The following is a 26,414-nucleotide window of genomic DNA, read 5'->3' on the forward strand; positions in this document are numbered from 1 at the left end:
GAATATCTATGCTGTTCTAGATACATTTGTAACCCTTTCAGGCTTTATGCAAAGCAACCATTCTTGATTCGTAGGTCTTCTTGAGATCCCTTTTTTGCGAGGCATGGTCCACATCAGCAGAAGCTTTTTGTTAATAGCAAAGTCAAAATGTTTGAGTGATTTTTAGAAGTCAAAGTAGCTCTAACCCACACCTCCAATTTCGTTTCATTAATTGGATGCCAGGTTTATGACTTTAGAGAGAGGCAGTGGTGCATTGTCTCTCGAACAATAAAATCAGACTACTGACCCTGGGCAGCTCCACCAGGCCAAAGCAATTATGGCTGTACCGAGACAGTCAAACAGTCCTGAATGTCCTTTTTGAAGAGGTAATTTAAAGATTTAAAGAGAGTTCACCCAAAAAGAAAAATTATGTTATAATTTTTGTACCCACAATTTTTTCAGAAATGTTGTTGTGGAGTAACTAACTAAATTTATCAATGCTACTAATTAATTGCATTTTTCAGTAGTGTGACTAGGGCTGTCGATGTATCGCAGTTAATTAATTCATCCATCTATCCATCTTCTAAAGCCACATGTCCTATATAGGGTCGCGGGTAGTGCTGGAGCCTATCCCAGCTGTCACTGGCCGAAGGTAGGGAAGCACCCTGGGCAGGTAGACAGATCATCACAGGGCTAACACACACAGACATACATATTCACATTCTCAATCTACCTACGGGCAATTTAGAATTCAATTCACTTAACCTGCATGTTTTGGACTGTGGGGGAAACTAGAGCACCCAGAGTAAACCCAAGCAAACACGCAACTCCACACAGAAAGGCCCTGGGTGAGCCGGGACTTGAACCGGGGACCTTCTTGCTGTGAGGTGAAAGTGCTAACCACTGATTAATCCTGTCACTGTACCATAATACGAAGATTCTTGAGCAATTCAAGCTTGCAGTACCACCTGTTTTCTCCAGGGGGCAGTAAGAGAAACTTCAGCTGTCTAGGCAACACGCAGCTTATACACAGAACAAACCAACCTTTCAGCAGACAGCGCAACACATTCTTTCATGTTATGAGGACACGTGCTTTCTTAAAGGAGTGCAGGATCTTGATGATCTAAAGCCATGTTTTAAACAAAAATATTAAACTATTGTGACAATTTAAAAGGAATACTTGTATTTTTACTTAAGTACATTAAGTAATTTTTACTCTTTACTCTTTACAATTTCATTGAAACTTAAAGTACTCATATTTTCACTGATAATTTTATTTCATCTTACTGGCCTTTTCACTGTATTTGACAAATGACAGATTGACAAACAACAGTGTCTAATGGTGGTTCCAACCATCTGCAGTGGCGCAATTTCATATATATATACTCAATACTATATTCAATACTCAAACCAACCCATCTGGCACCAAAATTCATGCCACATTCCAAGTCACTGAGATCAAAAATTTTCCCCATTCTGATGGTTGATGTGAACATTAACCGAAGCTCCTGACCCGTATCTGGATGATTTTATGCACTGCACTTCTGTCACACGATTGGCTGATTAGATAATGGCATGGATGATTGTTGGTGCCAGACGGGCTGGTTCGAGTATTTCTGTAACTGCTGATCTCCTGGGATTTTCACGCACAAGAATCTCTAGAATTTACTCAGAATGGTGCTAAAAACAAAAAACATCTAGTGAGCGGCAGTTGTGTCTGGTTGATGAGAGAGATCAACAGAGAATGACCAGACTGGTTTGAACTGACCAAGTCTTTAACTCAGATAACCGCTCTGTACAATTGTGGTGAGAAGAATATCATCTCAGAATGCTGGCACGAGGGGGATCTACACAATATTTGGTAGGTGGTTTTAATGTTGTGGCTGATTGGTGTATATACACTTGCCTAAAGTTGAAGTCAGAAGTTTACATAAATTTTAGCCAAATACATTAAACTCAGTTTTTCATAATTCCTGACATTTAATCGTAGACATTATTCCCTGTCTTAGGTCAGTTAGGATCACTATTTTATTTTAAGAATGTGAAATATCAAAATAATAGTAAAGCTAATTATTTATTTCGGCTTGTATTTCTTTCATCACATTCCCAGTGGGTCAGAAGTTTACATACACTTTGTTAATATTTGGTAGCATTGCCTTTCAATTGTTTAACTTGGGTCAAACATTTTGGGCAGCCTTCCACAAGCTTCTCACAATAAGCTGCTGGAATTTTGATCCATTCCTCCAGACAGAACTGGTGTAACTGAGACCGGTTTGTACATTGCTGCACACACTTTTTCAGTTCTGTCCACAAATTTTCTATCAGATTGAGGTCAGGGCTTTGTGATAGCCACTCCAATACCTTGACTTTGTTGTCCTCAAGGCATCTTGCCACAGCTTTGAAGGTACTGTTTTGTGAAGTGCATCAGTCCCTCCTGCAGCAAAGCATCCCCACAACATGATACTGACACCCCCATGCTGGAATGGTGTTCTTTGGCTTGCAAGATTCACTCTGTTTTAAGATTTCCTCCAAACATAACGATGGTCATTATGGCCGGACAGTTACATTTTTGTTTCATTAGTCCAGAGGAGATTTCTCCAAAAAGTAAGATCTTTGTCCCCATGTACATTTGTAAACTGTAGTCTGTCTTTTTTATGGCATTTTTGGAGCATTGGCTTCTTCTTGCTGAGCAGCCTTTCAGGTTAATTCAATATAAGACACATTTTACTGTGGATATAGATACTTGTCTACCTGTTTTCTCCATCATCTTCACAAGGTTCTTTGCTGTTGTTCTGGGATTGATTTGCACTTTTCACACTAAACTATGTTCATTTCTAGGAGACTGAATGTGTCTCCTACCTGAACGGTATGATGGCTGTGTGGTCCCATGGTGTTTATACTTGCATACTATTGTTTGTTCATCTGAACATGGTACCATCAGGCATTTGGAAATTGCTCCCAAGGATGAACCAGATTTGTGGAGGTCCACAATTTTTTTTCTGAGGTCTTTGCTGATTTCTTTTCATTTTCCCATGATGTCAAGCAAAGAGTCACAGAGTTTGAAGGTTGGCCTTAAAATACATCAACAGGTGCACATCCAATTCAGTACACCTCTTATCAGAAGCTAATTGGTTAATTGTCTAAAGGCTTGTCATCATTTTCTGAAATTTTCCAAGTTTCTTAATGGCACAGTTAACTTAATGTATGTAAACTTCTGAACCACTGGAATTGTGATATATTTTCAATTAAAAGTGAAACAATCTGTCTGTAAACAATTGTTGGAAAAATTACTCATGCACAAAGTAGATGTCTTAAGTGTATGACTTCAACTGTACATATTTAAATCATATCTATACATTTCTACTCCCTATTCAACTTGTTGTTATTAGGCTACTATTAATTATAGTGAATTATAAAACCAGCAATGAGTAAATATGAATTATGATATTTTATTGAATTCATCCATCTGCTCAACAGAAAGGTTTGGAAGCAAACCTCAGAAAACAATTCACAAAACCAACAACATTACTAACTTTCTTCAAAGCTTATTTAGATTTTTTTTTTTATCTTTGTCCATGTCTCAAGGAGTTGAGCGCTCTGACATCGCAATTTGTGAGTGCAACAAATATTGCGTGACTATGGCAACGTTTTTGCAAATTAAAATGATGTGGTTCATTACGAATCTCAGGGCAGTTCCGAAGTGAAATTTCCAATGTGTGGCGCTAAAATTTTTTATTTAGATTTAAATCTACAAAACTGACCTCCTAAACCTAACTGGTAGTGTAAAAAAACAAATGTGTGATGAAAAACACATCATTTTGTGGTGCTTTTATGACACTTTTCGGCTCACGTGTTGTATGTTCTACTCGTACCCCTTTGTATCGCATATGCAACTCTATCAGTTGAGCTACTGCACGTTTTTTTGAACATGCTTGTAAATTTAGGTGATTATGCAATGCAAATGTAAGATGTACCTTACAAGTCATGCGCTATAGTAAAGGTGTTTATATGTCATAAGATCGCATTGTGTGAGGAACAGAGTGGAAAGTATGTGTTTATGAACTGATAATCTGCTGTTTTACTTTATATGAATGTGAATAGAAGTCATTGTTGTTTTACAGCCTTTAGTGTTCATTCTACCAGGAAATTGCAATCTTACGGACAACATGCCACATAAAAATAATTTAGCAAAATTTAGATTTTATGACCAGTTTGTAAATGCCACTGGGGTAGAAATATGAAAGCCGTCAGAGACCGTAAAAAAGGCAACTTAATAAACCAATCGAATTGAACAACATCCTCTCAACACAATCTCCTCTCTGGATTTCATTCTAGCTAGGAAAAAAGTTACTTTTTATACTTCAGTACAGTTTTATGTGAATACTATTTACTTTCACTCAAGTATGTTTTTGACTAGATACTTGGACTTCTAATTGAGTAACATTTTCTCTCAGTATCTCACTTAAGTATAATTTCTGAGTAATTTTACACCCCTAGACACAACCAAAGTGGGACAGTCCAAAAGCAGCCGTTTGACGCAAGTGTACATTGATGTGCCCTCATAATAAATGTCTGATTGACAAATTCTATTTCAAAATTGATTGCTGTGAACTGTAGGCCAATGATTGGCTTAAGTTCAGTAATATGCAAATAAACAAAACACTGGATTCTAACGCCGCTTTTTGTATTGTCTCCTCTGCCACAATAATGTAATGCATTTTAGATTTAAAAAAAAAAATGTACAAATAAAAAATAATAATATATATATATATATATATATATATATATATATATATATATATATATATATATATATATATATATATATATATATATTATTGCATTTATAATGTTAGTGCAAGCAGACAAGTGTGAGAGCGCAAAAATTTCACGGAGCAAACAAAGTCGTCTAACCGAGCACTCAGAGACGAGCGAGCGTGATTTATATATAGCTTCCAAAGACATGCGAGTGCACAAGAATGTGCAGACACCAATGGCACTTTTCCACTGCACGTTACCGTTCGACTCGCCTCAACTCTACTCACTTCACTTTTCAGAGCTTGCATTTCCACTGCAGTTTAGTGCCCCTCAACGTGGGTGGGATTATATGCTGATCATCATAGTTGCGCCGCCTCTACTTCCGTGACATCATCTTAAACATGACACAAACTGACCAAAACAATAGCACAACCGCTAGCTGTTAGCTACTAGCTCATTGTGCTGCATAAAGCAGTTGTTGCATGGTGATTTTACACAAGTGTAACAGTTAAATTGGCCTGTTTGTTTTAGAAACAAGCTTCCAGTAGCTGGTCAACTAAATAAAGTGAAGCTTTCAAGCAGAATACAGAGTTAACATAACAAACATACCATCCTCCATTGTGGCTGAGTTCAGGCACCCCCCCACCCATTGCTCGCAGGTTAAGATAGCGTCCATTTAGTTGAACCACTTCCACTTTTCCTTGATGGTTCTGTAGACACTTAAGTTTTTTAGTTTTCCCTACACTGTTGGTAGGTCCGGTGGTAGCCATGTGGGGCCAACAGCAGAGACACTTCCTGAGATACTTTATCGTTTCGCTCATCGCTAACGAGTGGACCGTCTGCAACTCGTTTGTTGACCATGGCTTGGTTTTGCGCACAGCCATTTCTTTTTTCACAATTTGAAAGGTGCTTGAACAAATGATAATGCTATTGCTGTTACTAAGTATAAAGTCGCAAATCCAGTGACGCTGGTAGTGACGATTCTCCCAGACCAATCAGTGATCTGCAGGATTTTGACGTTACATTTAGTATCGGCTCGGCTCGCTTGGAACCTCGGCCTAGGTGGTACTAAAAAAAGTATCAGGTACCAGGTACTAGGTACTATCCACAGTGGAAAACCCCCAAAAAGCGAGCAGAGTAGAGTTGATTCGAGGTGAAACTGTGCAGTGGAACAGCCCCATAAGTGCGCTCTCCTAGATCTGTTCTTGCTCTTTTCCAAGTGTCTTAGCAACAGTAATTACCAATGTGTGGAAAATAGCAGGGAGATAAAATCCACTTCATGAATTTCGGAGTCGGATTGCACATCTTGCACAACATTTTAAGTATCTGCTATTTTATTTCTGTGTGTTGTGTATCAGTCAGTGTTGGTCTTGTTTGGGTTGTCTAATTTCATGTTTATATCCACATTCCTTATTCACAGATTAGGCCTAATGACTGCCTGCGGTATGTTACGTGTCACAACTGGTTTAGTAGCAAGTCTCCTATTTCAAGGTTTCAGCCAATAATCAAATCTTTAATTATTCAGTGAATAATCTTTGATCCTGGTTGTGAAAAAACTACACATGGGCAAAAGTTGACAGAATGACTAAACGGTTGTATGAAAACCCTTCGCCTAAAAACTCATGTGTAAATGGCAAGACGGCTGAGGTTAATGTGATGAATTAATGAATTAATAACTGTAAAGCGCTTATATGCGGTTACATAAGGCATAAATCCTATCTTGTAAATTATATACGTGATACAATTTTGGGGGGAATAATACATCTTAAAAACGTTCATAATATACAGGATATTAAATATATTTAACATCGGACGCATTTTTTTAAAGCCATGATGGTAAAAACAGCTATTTTTTATTTTTGTGTTGGGGCCAGTGAAAATTTTGGCAGGGCAAGAAAAATCTGAAGAAGTGACCTGACCGGACCTTAGCGGTGTGCCCTGTATATTCTGTATATAATGTGTATCCATCCATCCATCCATCCATCCATGGATGGATGGATGGATGGAATAATGTGTAATTATTAAAAACTATTTAGAATGATTTCCTCATTATACATATATTGAATTATTGTTATTTTAGGGGCTTTCTCAACAAATATTTATATATGCAATTAATTGCGATTAATTTGATTAATTAATCGTCACACCATGTAAATAATTCGATTAAAATGTTTAATCAAGTGACAGCCCTAAGCGTGTTTTTTTACTATAGTGTAGCTTTTCCAGTAATAAGCAAAATTTTCCAACTAATGAAGTATCATCACAAAATGCTACAATTGCCACATTGTATTGTGAATGCCTCAATGGAGCCATTAAATGGGTCATGATATGAAGAATCAAATTTGCCTTGATCTTTTGACATATTAGAAGGTCATTGCACCATAAAAACATCATTTTCAGAATTTTAAATATTTGTTGAAACCAAGCTGTCAAAATGACTCACCATGGTAGACATTTGCATCTGACCGCCTCCACAAGAACACGTCAACAGCTTATTTACTTTATCATGTCCATAGCCCGCCCAGCAGCGGTGAGCAGTGAGATGGCAAATAGAGAGAGCAGTCAGTCAAGAGCAACATCATAAGAGTGGATATTTACTGTCAAGTCTTAAAGGAGAAGCAGCACAAAAACTGCTTCTGACAGAGAATCAGAGTGAGGGTGGAAAATGCTCATGTTTTACAAATATACGACTAATAATATTCACTAATATTATGAGTGAACCTCAAGGAACGTGTTAAAATATAAAAGGCATTTCATAACCCCTTCAAAGGTATACGTTCCATTTATTGTTGTCACCCTAAATGCAACCCTAATTATGATAACTATCATGTGATATTATTTGATTAAATAATAATATACACAATATCAAAAGAACAATAAAATCACTTCGCGCTCATATCACGTGAACCACTCAACTTGGGCCTTTCTGTGTGGAGTTTGCATGTTCTCCCTGTGTTTTCGTGGGTTTGCTCCAGGTGCTACGGTTTCCCCCACAAGTCCAAAAAACATGCAGTTTAAGTGAATTGGAGACTCTAAATCGCCTGTATGTGTGTGAGTGGGAGTCCACCAGTCACTGGGGATTGTGTCTGGAAGGGCATCCGGTGTAAAACTTGTGCCAAATCAAATATATATGCGGACTACCACAAAGCGGACCCTGCAACTACGCGGGACAAACGTTAGGAAAGAGAGAGAGTAAAATAAAGTCTGTGGTAAACATTACTTGACGATACGTGAACGTTTTGTTCTACAACCTAAATCGCACAGTCATTCCTCAAACATGAATTTTGAAGCCGCTGTGTGTTAAAAAGTATGCAATACAATACGGCTTCAAAATTCACTTTTGATGTATGACTGTGCGATTTAGGTTGTAGAACAAAACGTTCACGTATCGTCAAGTAATGTTTATCACAGTAATGTTTACACATAAGTTTTAAAACCCATTATAAAAACCCACAGGAAAATCCACTTTGGATTACAAGTTGATCAGCTCACTTTAAGATTTTCATTGAATAACTTAAATTTCAGTTTGTTTTTCTCACAAAGCTAGCGTATTGACTCAGATGACTTTCAATATCACGCACATTTGAAATGGACTATTTTTATGCTTTAATTTTCATTTTTGTGAGTATCCTTTCAAATGGACACATTTATCATTTTATGGTCTTCCAAAGGATATCATGTAAATTGTAAATTGCTTACATTTTTTATTCATGTCGAACTGCCTCAACTCTAACTGAACGCTTAAAATGACTGCAGCGGTCCTGTGGCCAATCACATGTTTTGCTACTGTATTGTGTGCACAGTGATTCTACACAGCCATAGTTCTCAAGTCTTAATATTAGAGATTTTCAGCTAGTTTTTTTCATAAAGTCGCTTATAAATATGGGCTAAATTTTATTTTTTACTTATTTCCAGAATAGTTATTTTTTGAGGGTTTGCTGGTGTATGTCCACCATAGCAAAACAACACAGTCAAGAATGAAATGAAATTAAATTAAAATGATCTGTACAGTATATTTATGTAGCCTTAGGTGTTGATTCATGTAAATTAACTAGTTCACATAAAAGATTCACTGGTTCTCTTGAGCCCCGTGCAGCCTTAAACGGACATTGCTTTCTTTATTTTAATGTATTTGTAAAGCAGTGGGAATTAAAATCCACTGTGAGATGTGGAACATTTTTTGTGATCTTGAAAAAAATGGCCCAACTCACAATAGCACTCTGGTGAGAGGTGTTTTTTATTTACAGGTGCAATGCGTTACAAAAATCCAGTGAAGTGTGAAGTATGTACAGGTATGTACAGTGTATATTAATATCAATCCAAAGTAACAAAAGAACAAACATTTAAAGGGCACCTATTATGGAATTTTGAAAATTACCTTTCATGTAATGTGTAACAGATTTAAGTGAACAAAAACATCCTGCAAAGTTGGAATGGAAGTTCACCGTAAAAAAAAGTTATTGTCTCTCAAGAGTAGGAGTCGACTCTGAGTCAATGTAATGTTGATGTTTGTTATCAAATGGATTCTTGCATCTGTGCTACAGGATTTTATTATCCATGGTACATTAAGATTTAACAACAACAACAACAACAAATTTGTCCTGCATAAGGTGATTTTAAGTCCAATCAGGCCCTCAACTTAAAATTATTTTTAAACCCCTACTCTATGTAATCTGTCATTATTTTGCGCCCTAGATTAGACAGGATGTGTTCCTGTCTTTCCCAGCCCCTACCCCAATGATTCTCAATAAGTGTGATCTATTCATTGACCTAAGATTGACTGTTTTATATGTGAAATATTTAAATGATTAAAGAGAGATTATTTTGATATAGGGAGGTAAGGGCTAATTGTCACATGGGGAAGTTGTCACAAAGGCTTTATTTCAGAAACAGAATCAGTTTTATTATTAAGCCAACTATGCTTACACATACAAGGAATTTGTCTCGGTGACAGGAGCTTACAGTGCACAACAATATAAAAAACAATCCAAAAACAGCAGCAAGACCTAGATAATAATAAAAAAACAATAATAAATAATTATACACATACGTACATACACACGCAGACACATACATAATGCAATTCTAATACAAATATGTTATATGTTATGTACAGTGCAATTATTTTTTCTTTTTTTCCTTTATGTAATGGCAGAAGAGGATATGATGGATAAATATAAAAAAGGCTAAACGGTGTATTGCATATAATTATTGCTCAATGGGGCAGTTTTAACTGTTCATAAGATGGATAGCCTGAGGGAAAAACTGTTCCTGACGGTTCTGGTGCTCCGAGCTCTGTAGCGTCAGCCAGAAGACAACAGTTCAAAAAGGTAGTGGGCAGGGTGAGTGGGGTCCAGAGTGATTTTTACAGCCTTTTTCTTCACTCTGGAAGTGTATAGTTCTTGAAGGGGGGGGCAGGGGGCAACCAATAATCCTCTCAGCAGACCGAACTGTCCTTTGTAGTCTTCTGATGTCTGATTTCGTAGCTGAACCAAACCAGACAGTTATTGAAGTGCAGAGGACAGACTCAAAGACTGCTGAGTAGAACTGTTTCAGCAGCACCTGTAGCAGGTTGAACTTCCTCAACTGGTGAAGGAAGTACAGCCTCTGATGGGCCATTTTCAGAATATAGTCAATGTGTGTCTCCCAATTCTGTTCCTGTGAGATGGTAGTGCCCAGGAACCTGAATGACTCTACTGCTGCTGTTTAGAATGGTGAGGGGGTCAGTGTTTGTGTGTTCCTCCTAAAGTTCACAATCATCTCCACCATTTTGAGCATGTTCAGCTCCAGATTGTTATGATTGCACCAGACAGCCAGCTGTTCAACCTCCTTTCTGTATAGAGACTCATCGTCATCTCGGATGAGGCCAATGACAGTAGTGTCGTCTGCAAAATTCAGGAGCTTAACAGTGGGGTCCTTGGCAATTTAGTCATTAGTGTAGTTACGTTAAAAAATTGTAATTGCTTTTTTGCAGCCAAGACTTCAATGTGTATGTTGTTATAAAGATATGACTTTCAAAAATAGACCAACCACCTACTCTGAGAAACCTTTACTGGAGTAAAATGTGTCAACTAGCATAGGTCTTGCTTTGGTGTTGCCACCCCTCATAGTCCTCATGCCACTCCCTTGCCACCCCAGAATTCATTTTTTTAAATCCGCTCCTTCTTGCACAAGGCCTTTATTAAAAACAAGACAATGAACAATGACAGATGAGAGGCTCATTGATATTTAACTGTACTGTGCGATCAGAGAACACAATATTATTGAGGACAGTTAAAATGTATTAAAAGTAAAACAAATTAGGCACTTTTGTCCAGTTTCTGTAGAACTCAGCAGTTTAATATGTCCGTGGTACACCTGATCTAGGCCTATGCTAGGCCTATGCAGCTGCTCGTATTGTACAAAGCATTAGTTATCAGGAGAGAATACTGTAGTTCATACCTTTAGAAAAAAGCTGGTGACACACAGCTCAACTATAAGAATGGCCTACTGGCCTGGGTCAGTGTTAACAAGTTTCAGGCCAGGTATTGGAACTGCTACTTGCCCTATCAGGCCAATGCAGCATTTTCACTACATCTTACATTTGATGATCATGTGTTTTAAGCCTTACAAGCTTAAACATTTGTTTTTGTGTGATGTATTGAACACTGTGTTTGTGAATTCTGCCCATTTAATCCATTAAACTCAACCGCATACTTTGATGGCCGCCTTAAAATTTAAACATACAGTGCTCACATACAGTGGACTTATTGTAAAATACTGGTCTAATTTGACATAAAACCCCCCAAATAAATGAATTCTAATAATCCATAAATAATATTGTATACATTTACAATCCTTTTTTTTATAATAATTTTTATCATGTCTTTGAAAGCCTGTGATTCAGGCTCTGTTTGCTCTATGTCCCTACTAAAAGTGTTTGTTCATTCCACCAAATGGCAGCAAGTTCTTGGAATTAATATTTTTTTTCTATCGCTGTACATAAATCAGAATGTTTTTTTTTTGGTCACACATTATACATACATTTTTGCATATATTTCGTGAAATGTATTTGTTTTCACATATCCCAGCTGCAAAGGTTTTCAGGTGTTGTTTTATGTAACATAAATGCAAAAGTGATTGAGTTCAAATGATACCACGTATGACTATTTATGTATCCATGGAATTTTACATTTTAAGCATAAACTAATTGATTCTTTGCTAAGCCCCGCCATTTCTCTGACAAGCGTTTTCCAATGAGAGTCTATGGGAGTAATGTGTGTTTGAGTAGTTTTGTCTATGGGAGTAATGTGTGTTTGTGTTTTTTTAAGCAGAATTTTATTGAGATGATCCAAACATTTTAAAAAACATTGTTGCTGGGTCACTTGAAATGTGACACAAGGTGCGTTGAGAGGATACACGCAGTTAATTTTTTATTAAAGCGATAGTAAATAAATAGTAAAAGCTAAGTTGTCTGGCTGGCAAACAGATGAGGATTTGTTGATATTGCAATGACTATAACCATCCAGAAAATCAAGCATGTTTTGCACTCTTTACCATAATTTTCCAGCAAATGTGTGTCAATTCATGACTTGGTACTTACATTATAGCTGTATAATTTCCAGCAAATGCAAATTAAAACCTTAAAATTAGCTAATACAAATTTCAGTTAATTTTTTTTTCTTTTTTCTTTTTTTCTAACACATTAAATATAAATGTATAATTTTTAGTGGTAAAGTGTGGTACTCAATATACCATTAACTATATTCATATACTGTAGTTTTTACATAACGGTTCAGTACATGTCCAAAAAAACATGGCAATACCATGGTACTTTTTGTTAATGTAAACTGATCCTCTTTGCTTCACAGGCAGTAGAGTTTGACCATTTCCAGGGAAGGATGGTTACAACTTTGTTGGTGAGAGAGCAGTGTTGAAAGAATAATCATGTTGTCTGTTTTACTCTTCTGCATCTACAGCTTGTGATGTCTGTGTATAAAGGTGGATACAACTTCTTCTGCCAAAATACCCACAGTGGAGAAGCCAACAACAGGGTAAAACATCCGTCTATAAAATTCAAAGCTATATTCTTTTATCAAAATCATACAGAGCAAAATTCGCTTTCCTGTGTTGATGTATTTCCAATTGAAACTGGAAGTTCCAGTATTTTAGGTCATTTCTACTATACCATAGATTGTTACCCTCATTCTGCAAAATGTCCAGCAAGATTTACATGAGATATTCATAGCAGTGTTTGGGTAGCGACGCTACTGACTTAACTAAATTTGTATAGTAGCACGACAGTAGTAGTAGTAGTAGTTTAGCTATTTTCAGAATAGTGTAGCTTTTCCATTAATGAGCTAAATTTTTTAACAAGTAGTGCTGTAGCTTTTCAAAACGCTTGATTTGTCACATTGTATTGTGAACCCACGGGACCCAACACAAATCTCGTGGGAGCAGCTGGTTTTAACTTTGCTGCTGGTGGTAGTGGGTGGTCAGAAAATATACAGCGGATCCCGGGATTTCGCTAGCGCTAACAAGGATGGAGTCAACAAATGAAGTTGAAAAATAGATTAAAGCGGGTTTTTTACTATACAAAACCAAAGCAAGCCATGTCTGATATTTTGACAAAATTCTCAGTTGTGACCTATTCACAGATAGGGAAGACAGTGCGTCCTGCATTTTAGCGCCAAAGCCTGTCGATGCTGAAATAGCGGAATATCTCCGCACCTGACTCTCGGACAACCCAGATCCAGACAGTTTGCTTGAATGGTGGAAGTTCAACAGCAACCAAGAGTAGGTTAACCCATGTGACTCTACCCTCCCTAGCAACTGGGCCAATTTGGTTGCTTAGGAGACCTGGCTGGAGTCACTCAGCACACCCTTGGATTCAAACTCACAACTCCAGGGGTGGTAGGTTTTTGTTTTATTTAAGAAAATACCTTAAGGCATCTGTCTATACAGCTAATATTTTTAAGCTGCTGTTATTCGTTTTATTTTATTATATTGTGATATTTGCAAATATGGTGAGGTTTTAGGTAGGTTTTAGCCTAACATTTGTGATGTTTTCTATTAAAAGCTGAGAGATTTTTATTTATTTCCTATTTATACATTTTTTTATTTGGCAATTACTTGGTCATCTGGCATTTTAGAGACCTTAATTTGAGTTTTAATTCAATTATAGGTGTGAGTTACAGTTGTGATGTTTTGTAGCCAATCAAAGATCTAGATTGGACCTCTAGTTCGTTTAAGTGAGTCGGTTCATTCGGACGATTCATGTAAATTAACTAGTTCACATAAACGATTCACTGGTTCTCTTGAGCCCCGTGCAGCCTTAAAGGGACATTGCTTTCTTTACTTTAGTGTATTTGTAAAGCAGTGGGAATTAAAATCCACTGTGAGATGTGGAACATTTTTTGTGGTCTTGAAAAAAATGGCCCAACTCACAATAGCACTCTGGTGAGAGGTGTTTTTTATTTACAGGTGCAATGCGTTACAAAAATCCAGTGAAGTGCGAAGTATGTACAGGTATGTACAGTGTATATTCCTATCAATCCAAAGTAACAAAAGAACAAACATTTAAAGGGCACCTATTATGGAATTTTGAAAATTACCTTTCATGTAATGTGTAACAGATTTAAATGAACAAAAACATCCTGCAAAGTTTTATATATGAAAGTTCACCGTAAAAAAAGTTATTGTCTCTCAAGAGTAGGAGTCGACTCTGAGTCAATGTAATGAATCGTTTTTCCAATGAGTCATTTTCCTTTTCGTTGTGACGTCAAGACGAAAAATTATCAAATTGGTGTCATTGCGCACGCAGACACCAGGGAAAACTTGAAAACATCATGTCGACAGCAAGACGCTGTGTTCTGAAGTGCATATCAAAAGCAACCTTTTTTTCACTGCCCAGGGACGAGCATGTGAAGAATCAGTGGCTAGAGTTTATATTTACAACTATACCACACAAGTATAGCCCGAACCTTGTGCTGTGTTCGCGTCATTTTAATGACGATTGCTTTATGAACATGAATGCTTTCAAGTGTGGATTCATGAGCGGTTGATACTGAAGGAAGGTTCAGTACCAAGTTTATTTGGATCAGCTTCCTCCTCCGAATCACAACCTGTAAGTATTATTAATAATTGTTGCTTTTAAGTGTTTTTTAGCATGCTTAATAAGTATTTGTGTGTGTTGTGTACGTTACGCTCAGCGCAGCTTCTAGGTCTCCAATGTCAATTTTTTTGAAATATGTGAAATGTTTGTCGATGTTATTGGAGTTGTCATAAATAATAGAGCAATAACTTGTAGTAATGCAGTGCTTTACCAATATGTTTATGCGTTGGGATAACGCAAACAATAACTGATTGGGTGTTTACCACCGAACTTTGGGCTATGATCGCTAACATAAATCAACTCTAATTCCTTCTCTGATTTAGATTTTTTTACTACAAAGCGGTGATGGGCGTTCCGTTTCCGACAATCTCTGCACAGAGTATACCAATCACAACTGACTGGGTCATCTGACCAATCACCGCAGATTAGCGTCACGCAAAGGAGGGGTTTGGAAAAATTAGTCGTTGAACGAATCATTTGGGAGTCGGTGAGCAAATCAGGTAAACATAAATGCATATTATAAGACAACAAAAGTGTTTTTTGTCATTGCATGCATGTAAAACTGTTGTTGGGGACTCCCAAAACAATATTAGGAACATTTTAAATGCCATAATAGGTGCCCTTTAAAAAAAATTTTTATATATATATATATATATATAGAAGATTATACACACTATACTTTAAAGAGCCCATATTATGCTAATATACAGTTTCATAATTTTATTTTGGGGGTTACTAGAATAGGTTTACATGCTTTAATGTTCAAAAAACACGTAATTTTTCTCATATAGTACATTACTGCTCTACTCTTTTCATCCTCTGTCTGAAACGCTGTGATTTAGCTCCTGTCTCTTTAAAGCACCCCTTTGCAAAAAGCCCAGTCTGCTCTGATTGGTCAGCTGGCCTAGTCTGTTGTGATTGGTCAACTGCATAGAGTGCGTGTCGGAAATGTAATGTCCCTTACCATAACAGAGTTGCAGCTCCTAAGTCTTCCTGAGCAGTTCTGTAAACACTATTGTAACTAAGCCAACAGTGGTGTCGGTTTTTGCCGTACCAGCATGAGTCTGATAATGAAAGTTTGGAAGAATATGCTGATCTACCCTAACCACATTCACAAGCATGACTTGAGCAGGACGTTTCACAGTGTTAAGTTTTTATTTTGTAGCTTTCTTATAAGTACACTGTTGATTATTGTGAACCTAACAAAGCTTTAAGTAAAAGACACATAGTGCATCTAAGTTAGTCTTCTTTTGCTGGAATAGGTGTAGCCAAACTTTTGTTGCCAGAGCTATGAATGGAGAACAGAGGCTTACTCCTGGTTGGACATTACCGGCAATACTAGTACAGTATAAAATACAGCAAGACATAGATAATAATACAATTTATTACTAAATAAAATAAATATAATTTTAATTAAAAAAGAAAATTGAATAGAAAATAAAGTATATATAGAATACACAATAAGACAAAACACACACACACACACACACACACACATATATATATATAAACTCATATATATATATTGCACTGTATATAACAGATTTGTATATATATATATATATATATATATATATATATATATATATATATATATATATATATATACACACAATAAACTCATTTTCAACTGCTTTTAATTTCAGCAAATTTAACATGTGTAAATACTTGTATGAACATAAGAAGATTCAACAACTAAGACATAAACTGAACAAGTTTCACAGACATGTGACTAACAGAAATGGAATAATGTGTCCCTGAACAAAGGGGGGGTCAAAATCAAAAGTAACAGTCAGTATCTGGTGTGGCCTCCAGCTGCATTAAGTACTGCAGTGCATCTCCTCCTCATGGACTGTACCAGATTTGCCAGTTCTTGCTGTGAGATGTTACCTCACTCTTCCACCAAGGCACTTGCAAGTTCCCAGACATTTCTGGGTTAATGACCCTAGCACTCACCCTCCTATCCAACAGATCCCAGATGTGCTCAATGGGATTGAGATCCGGTCTCTTCACTGGCCATGGCAGAACACTTGAGGAAATCATGCACAGAACGAACAGTATGGCTGGTGGCATTGTCATGCTGGAGGGTCATGTCAAGATGAGCCTGCAGGGAGGGTACCACACGAGGGAGGAGGATGTCTTCCCTGTAATGCACAGCATTGAGATTGCCTGCAAATATAACAAGCTTTGTCCGATGATGCTGTGACACACTGTACCGGACCATGACGGACCCTCCACCTCCAAATCGATCCTGGTCCAGAGTACAGGCCTCAGTGTAACGCTCATTCCTTCAACGATAAACACAAGTCTGACCATAAACCCCTGGTGAGACAAAACCATGACTCATCAGTGAAGAGCATTTTTTGCCAGTCCTGTCTGGTCCAGCGAAGGTGGGTTTGTGCCCATAGGCGACACTGTTGCCGGTGATGTCTGGTAAGGACCTGCCCTCAGTCCAGCCTCTCTCAGCCTATTGCGGACAGTCTGAGCACTGATGGAGGGATTGTGCGTTCCTAGTATAACTCGGGCAGTTGTTGTTGCCATCCTGTACTTGTCTCGCAGGTGTAATATTCGGATGTACAGATCCTGTGCGGGTGTTGTTTCATGTGGTCTGCCACTGAGAGGACAATCAGCTGTCCTTCCTGTCTCCCTGTAGTGCTGTCTTAGGCATCTCACAGTACGGACATTGCAATTTATAATATCATAGCAGGGACCCTTGGAATCTTTTTTTGGTGTTTTTCAGAGTCAGTAGAAAGGTCTCTTTAGTGTCCTCTAAGTTTTTATAACTGTGGCCTTAATTGTCTACCGTCTGTAAGCTGTTAGAGTCTTAACGACCGTTCCACAGGTGCAATTTTTTTGGATTTTTCCAAAATATCTTTAAAATGCAGTGTCCTGAAAAAGGGCTGTATATATTGATATGCATATATGTATATGTGTGTGTGTGTGTGTGTATACAGGTGCTGGTCATATAATTAGAATATCATCAAAAAGTTGATTTATTTCAGTAATTCCATTCAAAAAGTGAAACTTGGATAATGTATACATTCATTCCACACAGACTGATACATTTCAAGTGTTCATTCCTTTTCATTTTGATGATTATAACTGACAACTAATGAAAACCCCCAAAATCAGTATCTCAGAAAATTAGAATATTGTGAAAAGGCACCGGGTGCCACACTCTAATCAGCTAATTAACTCAAAACACCTGCAAATGCCTTTAAATGGTTTCTCAGTCTAGTTCTGTAGGCTACACAGTCATGGGGAAGACTGCTGACTTGACAGCTGTCCAAAAGACGACCATTGACACCTTGCACAAGGAGGGCAAGACACAAATGGTAATTGCTAAAGAGGCTGGCTGTTCACAGAGCTCTGTGTCCAAGCACATTAATAGAGAGGTGAAGGGAAGGAAAAGATGTGGTAGAAAAAAAGTGTACAAGCAATAGGGATAACTGCACCATGGAGACCCATTCAAAACTGTGGGGGAGATTCACAAAGAGTGGACTGCAGCTGGAGTCAATGCTTCAAGAACCACCACGCACAGACGTATGCAAGACATGGGTTTCAGCTGTCGCATTCCTTGTGTCAAGCCACTCTTGAACCAGACACAGCATCAGAAGCATCTCGCCTGGGCTAAAGACAAAAAGACTGGACTGCTGCTGAGTGGTCTAAAGTTATGTTCTCTGATGAAAGCAAATTTTGCATTTCCTTTGGAAATCAAGGTCCCAGAGTGTGGAGGAAGAGAGGAGAGGCACAGAATCCACGTTGCTTGAAGTCCAGTGTAAAGTTTCCACAGTCAATGATGGTTTGGGGTGCCATGTCATCTGCTGGTGTTGGTCCACTGTGTTTTCTGAGGTCCAAGGTCAACGCAGCGTCTACCAGGAAGTTTTAGAGCACTTCCTGCTGCTGACCAACTTTATGGAGATTTCATTTTCCAACAGGACTTGGCACCTGCACACAGTGCCAAAGCTACCAGTACCTGGTTTAAGGACCATGGTATCCCTGTTCTTAATTGGCCGGCAAACTCGCCTTAACCCTTAACCCTATAGAAAATCTATGGGGTATTGTGAAGAGGAAGATGCGATACGCCAGACCCAACAAGGCAGAAGAGCTGAAGGCCACTATCAGAGCTACCTGGGCTCTCATAACACCCGAGCAGTGCCACAGACTAATCGACTCCATGCCACGTCACATTGCTGCAGTAATTCAGGCAAAAGGAGCCCCAACTAAGTATTGAGTGCTGTACACGCTCATACTTTTCAGTTGGCCAACATTTCTAAAAATCCTTTTTTTTGTATTGGTCTTAAGTAATATTCTAATTTTCGGAGATACTGAATTTGGGATTTTCATTAGTTGTCAATTTCAATCATCACAATTAAATGAAATAAACATTTGAAATATGTCAGTCTGTGTGTAATGAATGAATATAATATCCAAGTTTCACTTTTTGAATGGAATTACTGAAATAAATCAACTTTTTGGTGATATACTAATTATATGACCAGCACCTGTGTGTGTGTGTGTGTGTGTGTGTGTGTGTGTGTGTGTGTGTGTGTGTGTGTGTGTGTGTGTATATGTGTGTGCAGTGCAAATGGATAGCCTGAAGGCAACAGTTCAAAAAGGTAGTGGGCAGGGTGAGTGGGGTCCAGAGTGATTATTCCAGCCTTTTTCCTCACTCTGGAAGAGTATAGTTCTTGATGGGAGGGCAGGGGGCATCCAGTAATCCTCTCAGCTGTCCGAATTGTTCTTTGTAGTCTTCTGATATGTGATTTCATAGAGGTACCAAACCAGATAGTTACTGAAGTGCAGAGGACTGACTCAATGACTGCTGAGTAGAAATGTAACAGTGTGGGTCTCCCAATTAAGATCCTGTGTGATGGTAGTGCCCAGGATCCTGAATGACTCCACTGCTGCCACAGTGCTGTTTAGAATGATGAGGGGGGTCAGTGTTGTGGTGTTTCTTCTAAAGTCCACAATCATCGCCACTATTTTGAGTGTGTTCAGTTCCAGGTTGTTTTGACTACACCAGTGACCCAGCCATTCAACCTCCCTTTCTGCCTGTCCATCAGAAAGCTAGTGATCCACTGACCGATAGATGTGGGAATAGAGAGTTGGTGTAATTTAATCTGGAGAATAGCTGGGGGTGTTAAAATCTGAACTGAAGTCCACAAATAGGATCCTTGCATATGTCCCTGGTCTGTCCAGATGTTGCAGGATATGATGCAATCCCATGTTGACTGCATCCTCCACAGACCTATTTGCTCAATAGACAAACTGAAGGGGATCTAGAAAGTGTCAAGTAATATCCTTCAGCTGGGCCAACACCAGTCTCTCAAATGGTCGTGACGATGGGTCTGTTGTCATTAAGTCTTGTGATTTTGGGTTTCTTTGTGACAGGAATGATGATTGAGCTTGTAAAGCAGCATGGGAATTCACAATGCTCCAGTGATCTATTGAAAATCAGTGTGAAGATGGGGGCAGGCTGGTTAGCACAGGATTTAAGACAAGCGGTTGAAACACCATCTGGGCCCTGAGCTTTCCTTGTCTTTTGTTTTCAGAAGACACACCTCACTTCACAGATATTAAGTGCAGGTTGAGTAGCAGGAGGTGTTGGTGTTTGTGTGAAGTTTAGGTCAGAGTGGGTGTGGGGTGTGTGATTGGGCCTTTCAAATCTGCAGTAGAGTTCATTGAAGTCATCAGCCAGTTGTTGGTTCCCTACAGTGTTGGGGACAGGAGTCCTGTAGTTCTTAAGTTGTTTTAGGCCACTCCACACTGAGGCAGGGTCATTAGCTTAAAACGTGTTTTTCAGCTTATCAGAATAGTTTATTTTAGCCTCTCTGCTTCCCTTATTCAGTGTGTTCCTGGCCTGTTTTTCAGCTTATCAGAATAGTTTCTTTTAGCCTCTCTGCTTTCCTTATTCAGTGTGTTCCTGGCCTGATTGTACAAGACCTTATCCCCACCTTTGTAAGCAACCTCTTTGTCCTGACAAAGCTGCCTGAGTTCTGCTGTAAACCATGGTTTGTCATTGTTGTATGTTAAGCAAGTTGTAGTACTTTACAGTCCTTACTACAGGTTTAGCAGGTTTTAGTTTCTGTCTGTAGGTTGGAAGAAGATGAACCAGACAGTGATCAGAGAGTCCCAAATCTGCTCTAGGGACAGAGCGATATGCATCCTTTATTGTTGTGCAGCAATGATCCAGTATGTTCCTTTCTCTGGTTGGGCATGTAATGTGCTGTTTGTATTTGGGAAGTTCATGTGTGAGGTTTACTTTGTTAAAATCCCCAATAATAATAATAATAACAATAACTGAGTCTGGGTATTGTTGTTCAGTGTCTGTGATTTGATCAGCCAGCTGTTGCAGCACGGCACTCATGCATGCATGTGGTGGGATATAAACACAGAAAAACTCCTGCAGTGAGTAGAAAGGCTTACAGTTAAGAGCAGCAGATAAATCGGTAGCAGATAAATCCTCAAATAATCAAGCATACTTAAAGGTTGTGATCCTGAAGCGCCAGATTGTCCCAACAAAGGGAACTGCATTGAAAATCCAGCAATGGTTGTTGTTGTACTGCTGAGGAATAGTGGAAAAAAAATGTAACCACTGATTCTTCAATTCGTTTCCCTTAAGATGTCCAAACAAAAAGGTTCCCTATCGAGAGGTCTCTCCTATTGCGTAAGTAACTTACACTATGGGAAAACTCCGTTTCTCGAGAAATATTGAAGTCTTTATGTAAAACGCATTGCAGCTGCACAGCAGACAGTAATGAGCGAGGCAGCTCGGTCATTGGCTGTGCTGCGGCAACTGCTCGAACCAATGACGGGGCGACTCTGAACGCGCAACCAATGGGCGCACGCCTCGCGTTCGTGCGCTCAGAGCCCGCCGAAATTAGCATAGCCAGGATATGTAATGGGCACCCCGTCATACGAGTTCCTTTAGATTTAATCTCCTTCAGCGAAGCCCTCCTATTCGCTGGATCCTCCGGATTGTTGGAGTCTTTCGCCCGCCGTTGACAAACCTACAGCAGGACTGCTAAGAGGACGCCGGCTCCTTCAGCCGCCTTCGAAGCCTTCTGCTATGCCATCCGGCGCGCATCACTATATCCTTTTTACTAAGCTACTTTGTAAGTGTTCGCCTTTGCGACACTTTTTGTAATTAGTAAAAGAGCAAATTCGAGGCGTTGTTCCAAATGCCTTCGACCTGCGCCTCGTGCAGAGACCTTCTTCCTGACAGGGACCGTCACATTATCTGCACTCGCTGCCTGGGACCTGACCACGCAGAAGCTGCTTTCACTCGAGGCGGATGCCCCGAATGTGACTCCCTGGGCCTCAACGAGCCGCGCGCTCGCTTCGCCGCCTTCGCCGTGAACGAGCCTGCTACCACCGTGCTGCCGTCCCCTCTGTTCGAGCCGCGCAAGAAAAAGCGCCGCTCACGGAGGCTTCACCACCACCCGAGAACTCCCCGCCGCCAGTCCAATTCACGCAGACGGACCAGCACCCCTCCAACAGAGCGATGGGTCTCATCTCGTTCGGCGCACCAGGGGACGACGGTGAAAAGGATGACAGCCTTTCCAATTGCCGCTACATCCGACGACTGGCCGGTCTCGGCCTTCGACCCCGCGCCGTCGACATTAGCTGACACGAGCACGGGCACCAGCACGGTAAGAGAGTTCGCTGAACGCTTCAATGCAGCGAGCAAAACGTGTAAAACATTACCCAGTCCCCTTACAGGCGGCTGGAAATGTCTGTACAGCAGTCAATGGGCCAGTCACAGAACTCGCTCACCTGCAATCAAACGCCGTTTTCACGGCAACACACAGAAATCACAAAAAGAGTCATTTTCTGCCTGTGTCACTAAGGGGTCACGTGTCCACACTAAAGTGCGCACTCCCACATATCAATACTGTCCAAACAGTGCCGAATACTTTCCCAACTCGAGCTGGACGCCCTATAAATGTAGATTGTGTGCCTATTGTCATGTATGCACCACTACACACAAGCACTGTTCCCACAGTTATAAACACTTCCCCAGTAAAAGCGGGAAATACTATAAATGTAGCGCGCGTGCCTGCTGTCCTGCACGCACCCCTACACACAAACACTGTATGCATGGCCAAAAACCCCGCCGCTAGCGGGAGGCTTTATGAAAGTGGCGCGCGTGCCTACCACAGTAGATGTACCCCCACCCATAAGCGCTGCCCCTACAGTTCCAAACAGATCTCTGGTGATGCTCGCGATGCGCGAGCCAAGAAACTCCCCGCTAAGAGCGGGAAGCTTTATGGAAGTGGCGCGCATGCCTATTACAATGTATGCACCCCCACCCGTAAACACTGTCGTTTCAAACATTTCTCCGGCTCTTGCTGCGAGCATTACGGAGATAGCGCGCGTGCCTGTAATCTCACACGCACCCCTGCACTCAACAAATCTGCTCAGCGCGCGCCCGCGCCTCAGAGCTGTAAGCTCAGTGTTAGCACATTTTATGCCTGTGTCACTAAGGGGTCACGTGTCCACACTAAAGTGAGCACTCCCACAGTTACAAACACTGTATGCATGACCAAAAACACCCCGCCGCGAGCGGGAGGCTTTATGTAAGTGGCGCGCGTGCCTACTACAGTATATGCACCCCCACCCATAAGCGCTGCCCAGACGTGCCCAGACAGATGCGACGTGCGAGCCAAGAAACTCCCCACTAAGAGCGGGAAGCTTTATGAAAGTGGCGCGCGTGCCTATTACAATGTATGCACCCCCACCTGTAAACACTGTCTATACAGTTTCAAACATTTCTCCAGCTCACGATGCGAGCATTACGGAGATAGCGTGCGTGCCTGTAAGCTCACACGCACCCCTGCACTCGGCACTCAACACTGCTGCTCAGCGCACACCTGCGCCTCTGGGAGCTGTAAACTCAGTGTTAGCACAAGGCAATTTGCCGGTGGGGCCCATACGTCACTGCGACACGCCCCAGCCAACATTCAGTCCATATCTGTGCGAGCAAAAGCCTGGGAAAAAATCCCCGACATGCCAAAATGGGTTTTGAACATAATAAAACACGGTTACTCCAATTCGCTCGCAGACCACCCCGCTTTTCAGTGGTGGTCGAGACGAAAGTGAGGAAAGATGTGTCACATGTTCTACGCACCGAGGTGCTCAAACCGATAGAGAAGGGCGCTATAGAAACTGTTCCTCCCTCTATGAGCGAGGCGGGTTTTTACAGCCGCTATTTTCTCGTCCCGGAAAAGGACGGTGGCCTCCGCCCCATCCTAGATCTCAGACATCTGAACAAAGCTTTAATGATTCGCTCGTTCAGAATGTTAACAACCAAACATATCCTCGCGCAAGTTCAGCCCGGGATTGGTTTCTATCAATGGATTTGAAAGACGCTTACTTTCACATTCCGATAGCGCCTCATCACAGGCCTTTTCTGAGATTCGCTTTTGAGGGACAGTCATACCAGTACACAGTACTACCATTCGACCTATCATTGGCCCCCGTACATTCCACGAAATGTATGGACGTGGCACTTTTCCCCTGAGACAGCGGGAGTGCGAATACTGAATTACCTCGACGATTGGCTAATCATAGCACAATCAGAGGGTCAGTTAACGACGCACAGATCTTGGATTATCAGCCATCTAGAATGCCTGGGTCTGAGAATCAATTTTGCAAAGAGCGTGCTATCCCCCAGCCAGAATATCTCTTTTCTGGGAATAGTGCTAGACTCAGTGCAGATGACAGCGCGCCTCTCATCAGAGCGCGCGCTCTCTATTCGACGCCTTGCAACATCATTCAGAACGGGCGCACACACCCCCGTCAAACGATTTCAAAGAATGCTCGGTCTCATGGCCTCGGCATCAGCGGTACTCCAGCTAGGATTGTTGCACATGTGTCCTCTCCAACGCTGGCTCAAGAGCCGTGTCCCCATTCACGCGTGGCACTCAGGCCACTTTTTGATCAGAGCGAATCACGGCTGTATAAAAGCCCTGACGCCCTGGAAAGCCGTCAACTGGTATCAAACCGGCATGAGACTGGGCGTAAATACGCGGAGAAAAATGATCACGACAGATGCCTCCAAAATAGGATGGGGGGCCCTTTACGAGGGCAGGCCTGTATCCGGCTTTTGGTCAAACCCGGAAAAGCGCCTACATATAAACTGTCTGGAAATGAAAGCGGTCGCCTTGGCTCTCAGAGCCCTGCTTCCGTACCTGAAAAACGAACACGTCCTGGTCCGAACGGACAACATGACTGTAGTTTCGTATATAAATTGCCAGGGTGGACTCAGGTCGAGTTCCCTGCACTCTATGGCCAGGGAGCTCATCTTATGGTCACAACACCACCTGCGCTCGCTGAACCAGGGAGCAGACATGCTGTCCAGAGACAAGGTTCTCCCAGGAGAATGGTCTCTCCACCCCCTGACGGTCGACCTCTTCGCCTCCAGGGAAAACGCGCAATGCCCCCTTTTCTTCTCAAAGAGCATGGACGCGCTCGGCCAAGTCTGGCCGAGCCGCCTCTTGTATGCTTTTCCCCCGATCACGATGCTACCTCACGTCATCAGTCGGATCAGGGAAGTGAGATGTGCAGTGCTCCTGGTAGCCCCACTCTGGAACAACCAAACGTGGTTTCCAGAACTGATGCAGATGATGCAATCTGCCCCATGGCCGATTCCGTTGAGGCTAGACCTCCTCAGGAAGGCCAACGGGATGATTCTTCATCCCCGCCCCGATCTGTGGGCCCTCCATGCATGGCCCCTCAACGGGTTCCCGAGAACCTCCCCAGTGGAGTTTTGAGAACCATCACTGAGGCGCGAGCACCCTCTGCGAGGCGCTTATATGCCAAAAAGTGGAAAGTGTTCAGTGACTGGTGTGATACCAAGAGCTTGAACCCCAAATCATTCGAGATACCAAGTGTACTCGCCTTTTTGCAAGAGCTGCTGGAGGCGGGCCGCACACCCTCCATGCTCAAAGTCTATGTGGCTGCCATAGCGGCGTCACACAATCCTGATAAAGGACGTTCATTAGGGAAAAACGACCTAATCATTCGTTTCCTAAGAGGCGCTAGGAGGATGAACCCTCCTCACCCCCCCCTCGGTGCCGATCTGGGACCTGGCCACGGTCCTGGACGCACTCAAGAGTGCCCCGTTCGAACCTCTCCGAACCGTGCACCTTAAACGGCTCAAAACTGTGCTCTTGCTGGCGCTCGCCTCAGTCAAGAGATTGGGCGACCTGCACACGCTGTCATCAAGCGCTGCTTGCCTGGAATTTGGACCTAACGACTGCAGAGTTGTCCTTAGGCCAAAGCACGGGTATATTCCTAAAGTGCTCTCCACACCCTTCAGAGCACAGGTGATATCTCTGGCAGCGCTATCGTCCCCAGCAGATGAAAGCGACGCTAATTTACTCTTCCCGGTCAGGGCGCTCAGAGTATATTTGGAACGTTCTGCCCTGTTCAGACAGACGGAACAATTATTCGTATGCTTTGGCGGCCGCACTAAAGGTCTCGCAATCTCAAAGCAAAGAATATCGAGCTGGATAGTGGATGCTATAGCGCTAGCTTATGAAGCCAAGGGCCTTCAATGCCCCTTAGGCGTCAGAGC

At 41.2% G+C, this 26,414-nt stretch overlaps 1 pseudogene; it reads left to right on the forward strand.

Moving 5' to 3' along the window:
* Window positions 1-26,414, forward strand: part of LOC127660476 (elongation of very long chain fatty acids protein 5-like) — a 47,947-nt pseudogene that overhangs the window by 4,833 nt on the left and 16,700 nt on the right.

Source organism: Xyrauchen texanus, chromosome 20 (genome assembly GCF_025860055.1).
Source record: "Xyrauchen texanus isolate HMW12.3.18 chromosome 20, RBS_HiC_50CHRs, whole genome shotgun sequence".
Taxonomy (NCBI): domain Eukaryota; kingdom Metazoa; phylum Chordata; class Actinopteri; order Cypriniformes; family Catostomidae; genus Xyrauchen; species Xyrauchen texanus.